At 29.9% G+C, this 13,557-nt stretch overlaps 1 protein-coding gene across 5 annotated transcripts in view; it reads right to left on the bottom strand.

Moving 5' to 3' along the window:
* The window catches only part of LOC148283538 (hormone receptor 4-like), a 253,896-nt gene that overhangs the window by 82,315 nt on the left and 158,024 nt on the right, over positions 1 to 13,557 (bottom strand). The gene's annotated exons all lie outside the window — the stretch shown is intronic.

Here is a 13,557-nt window from a genome sequence, read left to right as displayed (position 1 = left end):
AATGCTCAATCTAGAGAAATTGATCTACACAGAAAAAATAAAAATGATATTTAAGATGAAAAAGAATAAAATAAAGACAAATAATAAATTAAATTTTAACTACAACATACATAAAATAAATACAAGAGCATCAAATAATTTAACTTGCGAACAACCTAGGACCAACATAAAAAGAAACAGTTTTTTGTATACAGCAATCAATTTTTACAATTCACTTTCTAATGATCTAAAAAATATACAAAACATGTACGTACTTAAAAAACACCTAAATAAAACAGTTCTTACAGCCCGTGTGACGAGTGATATGTGATGTTATTTTATCGAGTTTTTATTTAAACTATTGTGTTATTATATATATAATATCCACTCATACCAGCACTTTTGTTGATTGGGAATATTTCGTACAAATAAAATATGTTATATAATGTAATATGTAAAGTTTAAAAACCTTGAATATTGTCATAAATAAATAAAGATTAACTATCATAACCTTGTAACCTTGTAATTTTTATTTAATACTAGCGGACCTCACAGACGTTGTCCTGCCCGAACATTGGCTTGCCTGCTATTCGCTAGGAAAAAGATTTTTCATTGATAAGTAGGTACCTAGGTACTCGTTTATGATTGAATTTCAAAACTAAATATTTAATTCTTGAATTTAAGTAGGTACTTGTTTACGGTTGAATTCCAAAACATAAAATAAATATTTCGACTCAAACTCCGGTCTTTTCACCAACAAAGGGGTGTACTTATGTAGGAATACGATTTTTTTAAATGTATTAAATTTAGTATTATTTTATTATTACCAAAAATCTAGTAAAAATAAATAAATGAGCAGAAATTATAAGGAATTTAAGAAAAGAATCTGATTGAGATCCAAAAAAATCAAATGCTTTTAAAAAAAATTAAATTAAAGATAAATGTATTCTGCAAATAAATCATGTCTTCGTAATATCAGCATTTGTTAATTTAGTTTTTCTTTTATTTTTTTTCGTGTTCATATCATACCATATAAAAATGCTATTAACTATTTAATAATAAAAAAAGGAATGGCCCACGCTCAGACGCTGAAGTCTTTGTGGGCATTTTTTCTAATTCGTGTTATAGCTTAATTTTAAGATGTATTTTTCTAAAGCATATTTTTGTAATTATATTTCTTTGTAAATAATATGTGTATGGAAAAATAAAAACAAATAAAAAAAAATATAAAAAATTAGTATTGGACCGGTACCTGAAGCATAAAATTGATATTTTTATCTTCATGTATCAAAAAAATGATCAAGATACGCTGCGATCGGTGTACCAATGCAGTGCCCTATGCACCATTAGGCGCGGGAAGGGAATGACGATTAATACTATCAGTAGGAACTATAAAAAATGTAGGCAATATCCCCCTCTCGTGATAGGCGTATTGTGGCAATCTAATGAAATAAATTGGAACACACATTGTATGGTGTTTGTTTTACTGTTTGATGGAGACTTCAACGAGTGGTCGAACAAGAAAAATGATCAAAAGAACTTGTTATTTTTTTTTAATGTTGCTGCGCCGGTACCATATTATCACTACGTAAATTCAAAAAGGACACAAACCGAATTTCGTCTTTTTTCAGTAAAGCTAATCAAAGCTTTTAACATACGTTTTTGCTTTTTTTTATAATCGGACTTTTTATATCGATATTTTCAATATCACAGCTGCGTTTTTTTTAAAGCTGTATCTGATAATTATGGAGTTTTGTCCCAACTGTCACTCAGAAACATAAAACATCACCCGAGTCCCTTTTTATGGATTGTTTTTTCAAAAAGGCCACATATAAATGGATAGTGGAGGTGGGTTGCGCACGGATCGATGTGTGGATCAAGCCAAATAGGTAAAATGTATGTACTGTTTATGAAATTTGTTCTATTGTTTTATGTAAATTGGATTTAGGTTTTTCCTCTCTGTTACAACAAATTTAGATCTACATAACTTCCTAAGGTGGAAATCCAGCCTGTCATTGGTGTACCAATGCAGTGCCATATGCACCATTAGGTGCGGAAAGGAAACAATAATATTGATGATGTTATGCAATTTTATTGTGTATATATATATATGTACATTTGTATTTTTTTTCTTTATATTTATGTTCAATGTATATGTTAAAGGCATTATATGCCGTTTATGTAAAAATAAATAAATAAACCATGTAAATGTCTATACTTTATATTTCCTTCTTTAAAATGTTCTTCATCTCTGTTTTAATATGTTAATATTGACAACTCCTAGGAGCGTTGAATCATGTTCCTGTCTACAAAAATTTAGACAAACTCAAAATATTTAGTATCTACTAATTGCTTTTTAAATCTAAAACCTGACAGCACGAGTCCGCAATATATCTGTATATTTCAACGTGTGTTAAATAGGAAAAGTCTAAAGTAGACAACCTTACCTTGATCTAGTCAAAATGCTGAGGCTACGTAATGAAAGGTCACTGGTTCAACTATCCCAATAAATGCATATTGCATTTTACATTTGTATAAATATAATATTTATTTTAACATTGCTCAGCAACGGAAGCAACGTTCTTTCAATAAAAAGCAAATATTTGCGTTCTTGTGATTTTCTTAAATAATTCGATTTTGAGGTCATTTTAATGTTTTTCGGAGAAGCGTAGATACTTATTTCAGCAATGCTTTTATTAAACGTTTTGTTCAATACATATGCGCATTGGCGGACTTATTTCATTCATTAACCGACCAAACCAATCATAAAAAGACTGGTAAACCAACAGATTTCACAGCTTTTTGTGAGTGATAGGATTTTAAGGTATATCAACTAAATTAGAAAGTTCACATATTTTAGTTTTTTTTTTTTGTTTGTTTATAGACTATTTATTTTGTTCATTAACGCCCAAAAGGCATATACAAAAAATAAAAATAAAATACATGCTAACATACTACATAATAAACACAGAATATACAGAAAAAATATGTGAAAATAGTTAACTAACTAACTAACCATCACGCCATTTCCCCAGAGGGGTAGGCAGAGAGGATAGAACGCCACACCACTCTGTCCTGGCACACTTCCTTTGCTTCCTTCACATTCATACATCTTCTCATGCACGCGCGTCGATTATTCCGACTTTTCACATGACCACTTTCAAGAATTTGTTGTACTTGATCATGCCATGTCTTTCTCGGCCTTCCTCGACTTCTATAACCAGACACATTCGCATCATAAATCTTTTTAGCCGTTCTTTCATCATTCATTCGCTCCACATGACCGAACCATCGCAAAAGACCTTTCTTAATTTTGTCGATAATGCTTAACTCAGCCTTGCATTCTGCTCTAATTTCGACATTAGGGCACCTATCATACATTGTTTTTCCGCACATTCGCCTGAGGGATCGCATTTCAACAGCATTCAGTCTACTTTCGTCCCTTTTTTTCCAACTCCATGCTTCGCTTCCACACATTAGGGTTGGTACCAGAACTCCATTATGAACTGCTAATTTAGCCTCTTGCGATAGTGAAAATAGTTAGAAAGAATATAATAAAAAGTTTTACAAAGTAAAAAAAAAAAACAATAATAACAAAGGTATGCAAGAAAAAACAGTAAGCATATAAACAAAAAATGCAAAGCTTATGAAATAAATTATGTAAAGCAAACACAGTAAATAAAGTGTTACGGTAAGCAAGAAAGACAAAATTAAATTAAATTAATAAACAATCAAGCATATATTATCGCGAAAAAGGAAGAAATAAAAATATGTATATATGAAATGCGTATTTGCCAATACTACAAAGCAATTTGATATAATAGTAAAAAATAAAAAAACAAGTGTAAGGTAATAAAAATAAACAAGTATTTTTTTTAATTTACGGAATTGAATTTTCAATAATAGTTTGACGAGCGCTACAAATTAACTTGATATTGTGGACTTATAAGGTAGTAAAGAATTGGACAGAATGTCTGCAGTCGTTCCATAAGTGTTACCTATCTATTAAATTACTATTAAATTTATCGTTTTTTTTTTTTTTTATGTATCGAATTATCGTCGCCATGGTTTTTTAAAGTGTTTTATTTTTTAAATTACTTCGCGTGTGTCGTATCAAGCACTCTTCCCCTTCTTCTCGGTGAGTTCTGCTGATTGGCTGATTACCAAAAACCGGAAATACATCACAGCTCTCTAATCATTGGTTGATTCGAAAGAACTAATGACGTTTAAAGTAGTTTGTTTTTATTGAAATCGTCTTTAGTTTTTTTATACATTTTATACAAGAAACATCGCGGTACAATTTAATGCTTTAATTTGTACCCGGCGTTGGAATACATTTTTGTATTAAATTTTCTGTAGGGCTATACTTCCTCATTGTACAAATAAATAAACACAGTTTTTATTCTATATTTCATATTATTACAATAAATGGAGAATACCAATATCCAACGAACGACTTCATCGCAATTGAAATTGCCTTAAGGCAATATATCCGCCCTTATATTATAGGCATATATATTTTTTCTTTTTTTTTAGCACAACGTGAAGGCTTACCAGTACCGAGGTTTGTAAACAAGTATAATCAATGAACACTTCATTATACAATTCCTAAATTTTTCAATAAGATTCCTAAGCTGATCTTAAAAGAAAATGTTGACAAAACTTTTGATTATTATTTTATGTAACAGCCATCTATTTAAATTTTTATATATAAATTTTGTGTAAAAAATACGTTTGCTTTTAGTTCTTAATAATGTTTAAATTGCTTTTTAAATTTATATGATTTCTTTAATTACGATATTTAAGTTTGTCCAAACATTCATTGACAAAATACTGGATTTCACCCTCTCGGGAGTCATTAAGATTAACAAAGTACAACAGGGATGGAGAATACCTTAAATAAGGGAATATGGAAGTCTAGGAAGTATAAGTTAAATTCAATCTTTTGTCTACGAACATTTTTAAAAACTAAAATATTGTAATGAAATCAACTGGTCCAAGAAGAAGTTTAAAAATTGAAAAATTGTTTTCAAGCGTTGCCTGGTATGTGAAAAAATTCATTCAGATGAATCTCTTCACAACAATAAAGGTTTCAGCTCTTTGACTTCACTAAAATCAACAAATGGAAGAATTGAAGAAATATGGATGTTCAAACATAGGCAAAATGGTGAATGTTACACGTTGTGTAAAGAGGCTACTTAAACCAGCCAATGACAGGTCATAAGCCTAGACTTCCGTATTCCCTTATTTAAAGTATTCTCCATCCCTGTTGTAATTTGTTGATTTCTTTAACTTTTTTCTTTTTAAGGGAAAAGTAAAAAACCTGCCGACTAGCCGGTTTCGCGGTTTATATTTTTATATTTTCTAATTATGTTTACCTTCTTAAATAAAATAAATACAAAAAAATAAAAATCAATATAAAGTCTTATAGTATAAAACGAATAATTCGGATTTACGAAACTTTTTTCTATCGGTACCAGTAAGGGCAGGTATGAATGTAATAAAAACGTAAATATAATTTTGTTAGAAATTTAATATTACAACCAGAATTATCTTCTTTTAAAAGAAAGAGTATACAATTCTCTAAAAAAAAAGGTTTTAATAGAACATATTTTTTTAAGTATTACCAAAGGCATAATTTTTCGTTAAAATTAAGGAAAATGTATGTGATTTAAAATGCTTGTATTTCTTTTCAAAAACAAAAAAATTAAAGTTCGTTTTGGCCACTTTCATGTTCAATTTATTACCTTTAAATCATTAAACAAATTTTAGTTCAATACTTAGTCTTTATATGAGAACCCAAATACCTAAGTTTAGTCTAGATTTTAAATAGCGTAATCTGCCGGTCTAAAGGTAATTGTATTTTAGTTACATAAAACTTTTAAGTATATTTTTAAATAGAAATACCTTTGAAAATTATTGTTTTTATCTAATTTATGTTTTTTTATTTTTTTTATTATTGCGCGACTAAAAAAAACATTCGTTTTAAAATGGCAAAATTGTATGATTTCCTCATTTTGCGTGCGTTTTACCAGACTACAGTCTTAAAGAACATAATTTTACGCTTCTAAATATTCAACCCAAAACCGGCATTTTTAGGGTTAGTGACTTTTGCCTCGACGGCGTCGAAATGCAATGTTATTGCGAATAAACAGGCACGGTATTTAAAGTAAGATACTATAACTTTAATATGATAATTGAATACGGAAGATATGGTATCGGATTATAAATCGTTATAATTATAAATAACGTGTATGTGTTTGTTGATTGCGTAGAGATTTCTTTGAATGTGCGGCCGCATATCACGGCCAGCAAGATGTGTTGAGACCTCGACTTTTACAATGTCAATAGCAACCCACTGACCCCGCTAATGTGTTTCTAACATATCCAACAAAGTCTCTAACGAGTATGCAGAGAGGAAAGAAAAAAAAACAACGGTGGAATTCATTACATTGCATTGGATTGTAACGTACGAGTATTTCTTTTTAGATAGCTACTACTACTACTACTACTGCTACTAACACGCCATTTCTCCTAAGGGGTAGGCAGAGAGAATGAAACGCCACACACGTCTATCTTGGAATACATTTCTAGATTCTTCCTCATCTATACATCTTGTCACTGTGATCGCTGTTTTAACAGTGATCACAGTGTTGAATTAGATGGAGAGGTTCTTGAGAATGTTGAAAGCATAAAATATCTAGGAGTTTGGATTGACTCTTAATAAATTGTATACATGGACAATGTCCGTTAATAAATAAATAAATTTATTATAGGACCAAAAATGCCACGCTTTTGTAGGATTTTTTGTTTACTATTTTTACTATTAATATGTATTTCATTGCTATGTAATTATGCTTTATTTTTTATTTTATTATAGAGTATGGATATTACCCCTGGCTTTTCCCAACCGACTTCTTGCTAGGAATGCTGGGCTATCAATCATAAAAGAAGCGAAGGGAAATTAATTTGAGCTTTAATTTTATTCAAATGATTTGTGGTCGCATACATTAAGAGGAAGTTCAGTGCTATGGGGGATTGGATATAAAAAAGTTTTCTTAAACGAGGTGAAAATTAGATTATATCGTAGGTATACTGGCAAAAAGCTTTAACTCTCAAATCCCTATTTTGAGAAATCAAGCATTTAAGTTTTTTTTCCAATTTTACTCTTTTATATCTTGCAAAGTTAAATTAAAATTTAAACAAAATTGTATAAATAAATATAAATATTGCGAACCGGGTTGTGGTGCCGAGGTAGTATTGTGTACCACGAGCCAAAGGTCCGAGGCTCAAATCCCACTCTACCTCAACTCGATTTCCATTTTTACAACACAAAGTTATTTACGACTTTTGGGAAATGGTCTGAAAATGTAACTATTTGAGTAAATAATGAAAACTTAAGTTCTTATCTTTTTTTTTTAATCCACAAATTGCTGGTTATATTTTTTATCTTTTTTTTTCTCGCATTCGTTTAAAAGCTTTGAATAAATAAAACTTTTTATTTTATCGGTTGGATGGAAAAAAAATCCATTTGGCAATGAACGCGTCAAAGCACGAAAAGGTTGATAAGTATAAAAAAAAGAATTGAAGAAATATGGATGCTTAAATAAACGTATTAATTAGCTTATAAATAAAATAAATCATGTACATTGTTATTATAAGAGCATACATACAAATATTTTTACGTGTGCCCTACTTCAAGATTCAAAATGAATAATAAAAAATTTGCCAAAATATTTCGGTAGTCAGATTGCAGAACGGATCATTTTTATTTTTTTAGCTTTAATAAATATTTTAAATATCTATATAATTTATTAATGAAAAGTAAAACAAAACAAACAAACAAAACATCATGCCGTTTCCCCGTAGGGGTAGGCAGAGAGGAAAGAAAGAAGAAGAGGAAGAAAAGGAGAGAAGAAGCCATATTACTCTATCTTTGCATACAAACCTCGCTTCCTCTACATTCATACATCTTCTCATGCACGCACGCCGATCATTCCTACTTTTGACATGTCCATTTTCTAGTATTTGATGGACTTGATCGTGCCATGTCTTTCTCGGTCCTTCTCGTTTTCTGCATCCATCAACATTCGCATCGTAGATCCTTTTAGCCGTTTGTCCATTCACTCTACATGTCCAAACCAACGCAGCACCCCTTTCTTGATTCTGTCGATAATCCATATCCCAGCCTTACAAAGTTCACGGATCTCGGCATTTGTGCACCTATCATACGTCGTTTTACCACACATTCGCCTGAGGGATAGCATTTCGACAGCATTTAACCTACTTTCATCATTAATGAAAAGTAAAACTAAAATATTTTAGTTTGTGGATAGTCTTGATATTGAGTTTCGTTTCAGCTCTCCTGAACATTTTTGAAAATTACAGATGGTTCCTTCTGCCATCTGACTACCGATCAACAGTTTGTAAGGTAATAATTTAAACTTATTACTGACAGACCGTGAGCCCAGTAAATGCCAAACATCCACGTTCACTTTTAAAACAACCGTAATGTTGTTTCAGGCAGGACAACTAACCAGCAACAAAATTAGCTGAACCGTTGCTAACAACTGAGCCAGAAAGTAAGACTAAGTTAACGATTTACTTGTGAAGAAATCGAAAGTAGCATTTTACACGTTGATTTCTGGTAACAACCGTGACTGAGCGGAAACTTTAATGGTCAATAAAATAACTTTTTTCCCATGAACAAGCGGAACGAAGAATAGATTTGCGAGAGATTGTATATATCATAATATCTAGGAAAAGCGGGTGAGTAGATTTTCACGGTCACTGTTATAAATAAGTATGACCTTTTTTGGGAGTTCCCGTGCCGGTTGGATTCGTTTAAACGTTGCGAATACCGAAGGAGCCATCGTCTGGGTAAACTATGAGTTGTGTAAAAAAAATGATTTGTACTGTGTCACAGTCATTATTTATGTCAGTCATTATTTTTTATTAACATAAACGGCAAATCTGCCTTTTACAAAAAAATATAATACTAACATATTTGGCTTAATGTTTTTTTTTTTCAACATAAATTGCTTTATACTCAAGATTTATAAAAAAAAAATAAACCTAAAAACTAAACTAGATTTATATTTAAAAAAATAACCTAAAATTATACAGCATATTCAGTAGAAAGTTTAAATAATTCGAGAATAAATCTAAAAAACAAAATTAAATAATAAAACATTCTACAGTAATATAACAAGAAAATCATGAGTATTGTTTCATACAGCTGAGCAAAGTGAATAAAAAACTGTATATATTATGAAATGCATGAATAAATAAATATAATTACCATTCACCATCTTTGAAAAAGTTCAAAAGGTTTGTTCTATAGGAACAATACCCTACACTAAATGTATCAGATACGTGGGAATAACTATTGCCGAGTTCATGAAGTCTATTTAATACGGCATTACAAGTATACACTGTCCGTGAATTGTTGCGGTGGCACCTGTCTAGTCATTCACCCTCACCCACCCTAACATGTACAATAATAACACTGATACACTAAAACAAGTACTTAACATAAATATTATTATGTTTTAATCAAAAGTTATCCTTATCTTACGGTATATAAATTTTAAATTTAGAATTAGTCGTGAATTTTAAATTGTGATTTTTTACTAAAAACATTAAATTTGTTAAAACTTAACGATAGAAGAAAAATTATAGAACTTTTAAATTTATTCGAAATTGTAAATTCAATATGGGATTGCCCTGAACTATTATCTCTCATCAACTTCAGGGTGCCTGGAAGAATGACTAGACAGGTGCCACCGTTTTGTAGCAACAATTCACGGACAGTGTATACTTGTAATTCCGTATTAAATAGACTTCATGAACTCGGCAATAGTTATTCCCACGTATCTGATATATTTAGTGTAGGGTATTGTCCCTATAGAACAAACCTTTTGAACTTTTTCAAAGATGGTGAATGGTAATTATATTTATTTATTCATGCATTTCATAATACATACAGTTTTTTGTTCACTTTGCCCAGCTGTATGAAACAGTGCTTATAATTTTCTTGTTGTTTTACTGTAGAATGTTTTATTATTTAAACTTTCTACTGAATATGCTGTATAATTTTTAGTTCAATTTTTTGTTATAAATCTTGGGTATAAGGAAATTCATGTTTTAAAAAAAATATGTATATTAAACCAAATATTTTAATATTATAAAGGTTCGTAAAAGGCAGATTTGGCGTTTATGTTTATAAAATAAAATAAAATAAAATAATGTAATTGAAACACATTTTTTATAGGTATATAGTTCTATAGACACATTGATATCATTGTATAAATTCTATGTTTTGTTTCATGAAAAAAATAACATTAAAAACAAAAATACATTTTTAAAAAAATAAATTCTTTTACATTAGTTATATTTGACATAATTTAAATTATTGTATAAAGTGTAAACAATTTTTTTGGTGTGTGCATTAGTGAGTATCCTACACTAATATTTAAAAAAAAATACAATATTTGTGTACATACTGTTTGTTTACCCAATAAAATAAATAATAAATAAGTTTAAAATATCCTAATTACGGTAGGATTCTAACTGGCAGTATATTTTTTTCTTTATCCGGGATTTTAACGTAAGAGTGGCCATCGAGTTGGAAACGCTCATTTCTCACCCAGAACTGTATTCTGCATCCGCCCCGATGGACTAATTGAATAAAATTGGAGCAATCTTACGCTTTAATGTTACAAAGATTTGATTGAAAAGATTTCCCGATCTGGCCGAGTGGTCCCGCGAGGGAAACGGAAGCGTCGCGACACTTTCCCTAGCGGAAGGAAACTTAACAATGAAGAAAGTGTGTAAATGTCTGTAGGTGCAAATGACAATGACAATGCCATCCGCAGTGTAAATTTACAAAAAAAATACTATGAGAAGATATTTTTAATTTATTGCAACAGAGAGGGAAAACGTTTTTGAGAAAGCATATGGAAGTCTAGATATTAACAATGCTTAATATCTGCTAATAGGAAAATATAACGTTTTTATTACGTAAGTGGTTAGTAGACAGAACGTTCCTATGTTGATTTATTATTTATATAAAACATTTTTTTATCTCTCATTTAATACATTTTTGTTATTTTCTTATCTTTTCTTTCTTTCTTATTTTATTTACATTTTTATATCTTAATTTTAATAGGTACTTTTACTTTTAATTTTCTTGTTTTTTTTTGTTTTTTTCTGTTAGTAGATATGAATTGAACTTTTCGATTTACTTTGTTTTATTTTTTATCTTGTTGTGATTACATTTATGAGCACACACTATCTATATATGTATTAATTTTTTTCTTATATTTAAAATATATTCAAGTAAATTGCTATTCTTTAATTTTTATTGTATTATTTTACTCTATTTTCTTACTTAAAAAAAATAAATATTTAAACTATTTTTATCTGTTTATTATTTTATTCTATTTTATGTTTATTTTTACGTATACAGTATTATGTCTGTACTCTTTTTATTTGATTATTAATTAAAACTAATGTCTGAGCACCCGATGACAAACTATTATTAAATAGTTTATCGGGACAAAATATATTTTAATACTTTGTTTTCTTTATAATGTATTAGTGTTGTAATAATGTGGATATTTTTTTGAATAAAGACCATGAATATTGATGTTTTTTATTGATATTTCTTGATAAAACTCGATACTTAATGATTTGATAAAATTATAAATAAAGTTTTCAATTAAACTTGTGGTTGAGTTTTACTTTTTTATTATTGAAACCAACGAGCGCTTTCGCCTAAGTAGGCATCTTCAAGACTGGTGAAATGTTTACAACGTTTACGGCTTTTATACTATTTCTAACATGTTGTGGACATCGTTTTAAGCTCTCCGAGATCAACAGCTGCCCATGCGACGACGAAACTCCTTAAGATGTCCCTCACCTGTTGATGTATTGCCCCTTTTTCAGCTTTCAAAGACAACAGCTGGAGGCCTGACGCAGAAGCCAGGGTGAAGATCAATACAGTGCAGGCAATTGGTAAAATAAACCAAAGTAGGGAACAAAATGCCGAACACTCTTCTAGTGGTACGGAAGGCCGGTTGACTACTGTCAACAGGCCGGCTTCTGCTGAAGAGTTTTAAGTGGTTTCCTCTCCACATGAGCAAATGCTAAGAAGTACCTGATTGGCCCAAATTAGAATATCTTTCCTGATTCCAACAGTTAAGCTAAAATAATGTAATATAATAGCAGAAAAATCCTCTTTTTGAAATATAAACCTTGTATTTTATTAGCAAGGTAAAAAGTAATGCAACCCTCATATAAAAAAAACATATTTTGAAGATAAGAAGATCAAATAAGTATTTTATCAGGGGCAGAAAACATAAATATTTACTATTAACATACTACAACAAAGAATTTAAAAATAAATGTATAAGTTACTGTAAGGAAATGTAAATATATATAGATGATGTAAATGTACATAATAGTTTATATTAGTTTTAATATAAGCTAACTTAAGAAATAAATAAAAAAAAAAAATTAAAAAAAAAGATGAAGAACATTTAATTAAAGGTAATATAGAAGTCTAGGCATCTACAGGGCTTATGACCTGTCAATGGCTGGTTTAAGTGGCCACTTTACACACTGTGTAACATTCACCATTCTGCCTATATTTGAACATCAATATTCCTTCAATTCTTTCATCAGTTGATGTTTGTAAAGTTAAAGAGCTGAAACTTTTATTTATGCAGGTGAGATTCATCTAATTGAATTATTTCACCTACATACTAGGCAACGCCTGAAAATGTTATTTTTTCAATTTCTATACTTCTTCATGGACCAGGTAATTTATCAACAATATTTTGAGTTTGTCCATATTTTTGTAGACAAAGACTGGATTCAACTCCCTGGGGAGCTGTTTATATTACCTTTTCTTAAATGTTCTTCATCTCTGTTGTAGTATGTTAATATAAACAGCTCCCCAGGTAGTTGAATCCAGTCCTTGTCTACAAAAATTTGGACAAACTCAAAATATTGTTGATAAATATTTACAACTAGTTTGTTAAATAGTTCATTTTTGGGAGTTTTTGGACCGAAATTGGGATTAAGCATTTATTATTTAAAAGGTGGGACAATGACACTCTTAGATGCCTAATTAGACGAAAACGCTCGTTGGTCAAAATAATACAAATTTAAAGCGAAACCAAGAAGTTTTTTGATAACTTTATTTATAATTTTATCAAAATCATTAATAAAATTAGGTGTTGAAAAAAACAAAAACAAATAAAATAAAATAATAGTGTTTCTAAGAGGTCATGAAATACGTTACCATCTAACACTGTCTTTTTAGCTAAGAAATCGCTCCACTTTCGAGCACAACCGTTGACAGAATGGTTATGCATGGTTATGTGTGTTCTTTTCCCAGCTTTTAATGAATAAAAGCTTAATCCCAATTTTAGTCCAATAATTCCTAAAAATGAACTGTTCAACAAACTACTTGTAAATATTTATGTTTTCTGTCCCCGGTTAAAATATTTATTTGATCTCATTATCTCCAAAATATGTCAGAAATAGTATAAAAGCTGTAAACGTTGTAAA

The sequence above is a fragment of the Micrasema longulum genome, unplaced genomic scaffold (genome assembly GCF_059751315.1).
Source record: "Micrasema longulum isolate JH-2025_06_02 unplaced genomic scaffold, ASM5975131v1 h1tg000224l, whole genome shotgun sequence".
Taxonomy (NCBI): domain Eukaryota; kingdom Metazoa; phylum Arthropoda; class Insecta; order Trichoptera; family Brachycentridae; genus Micrasema; species Micrasema longulum.
The sequence above is the reverse complement of the archived record's forward strand: the minus strand, read 5'-3'. Positions and strand labels throughout refer to the sequence as shown.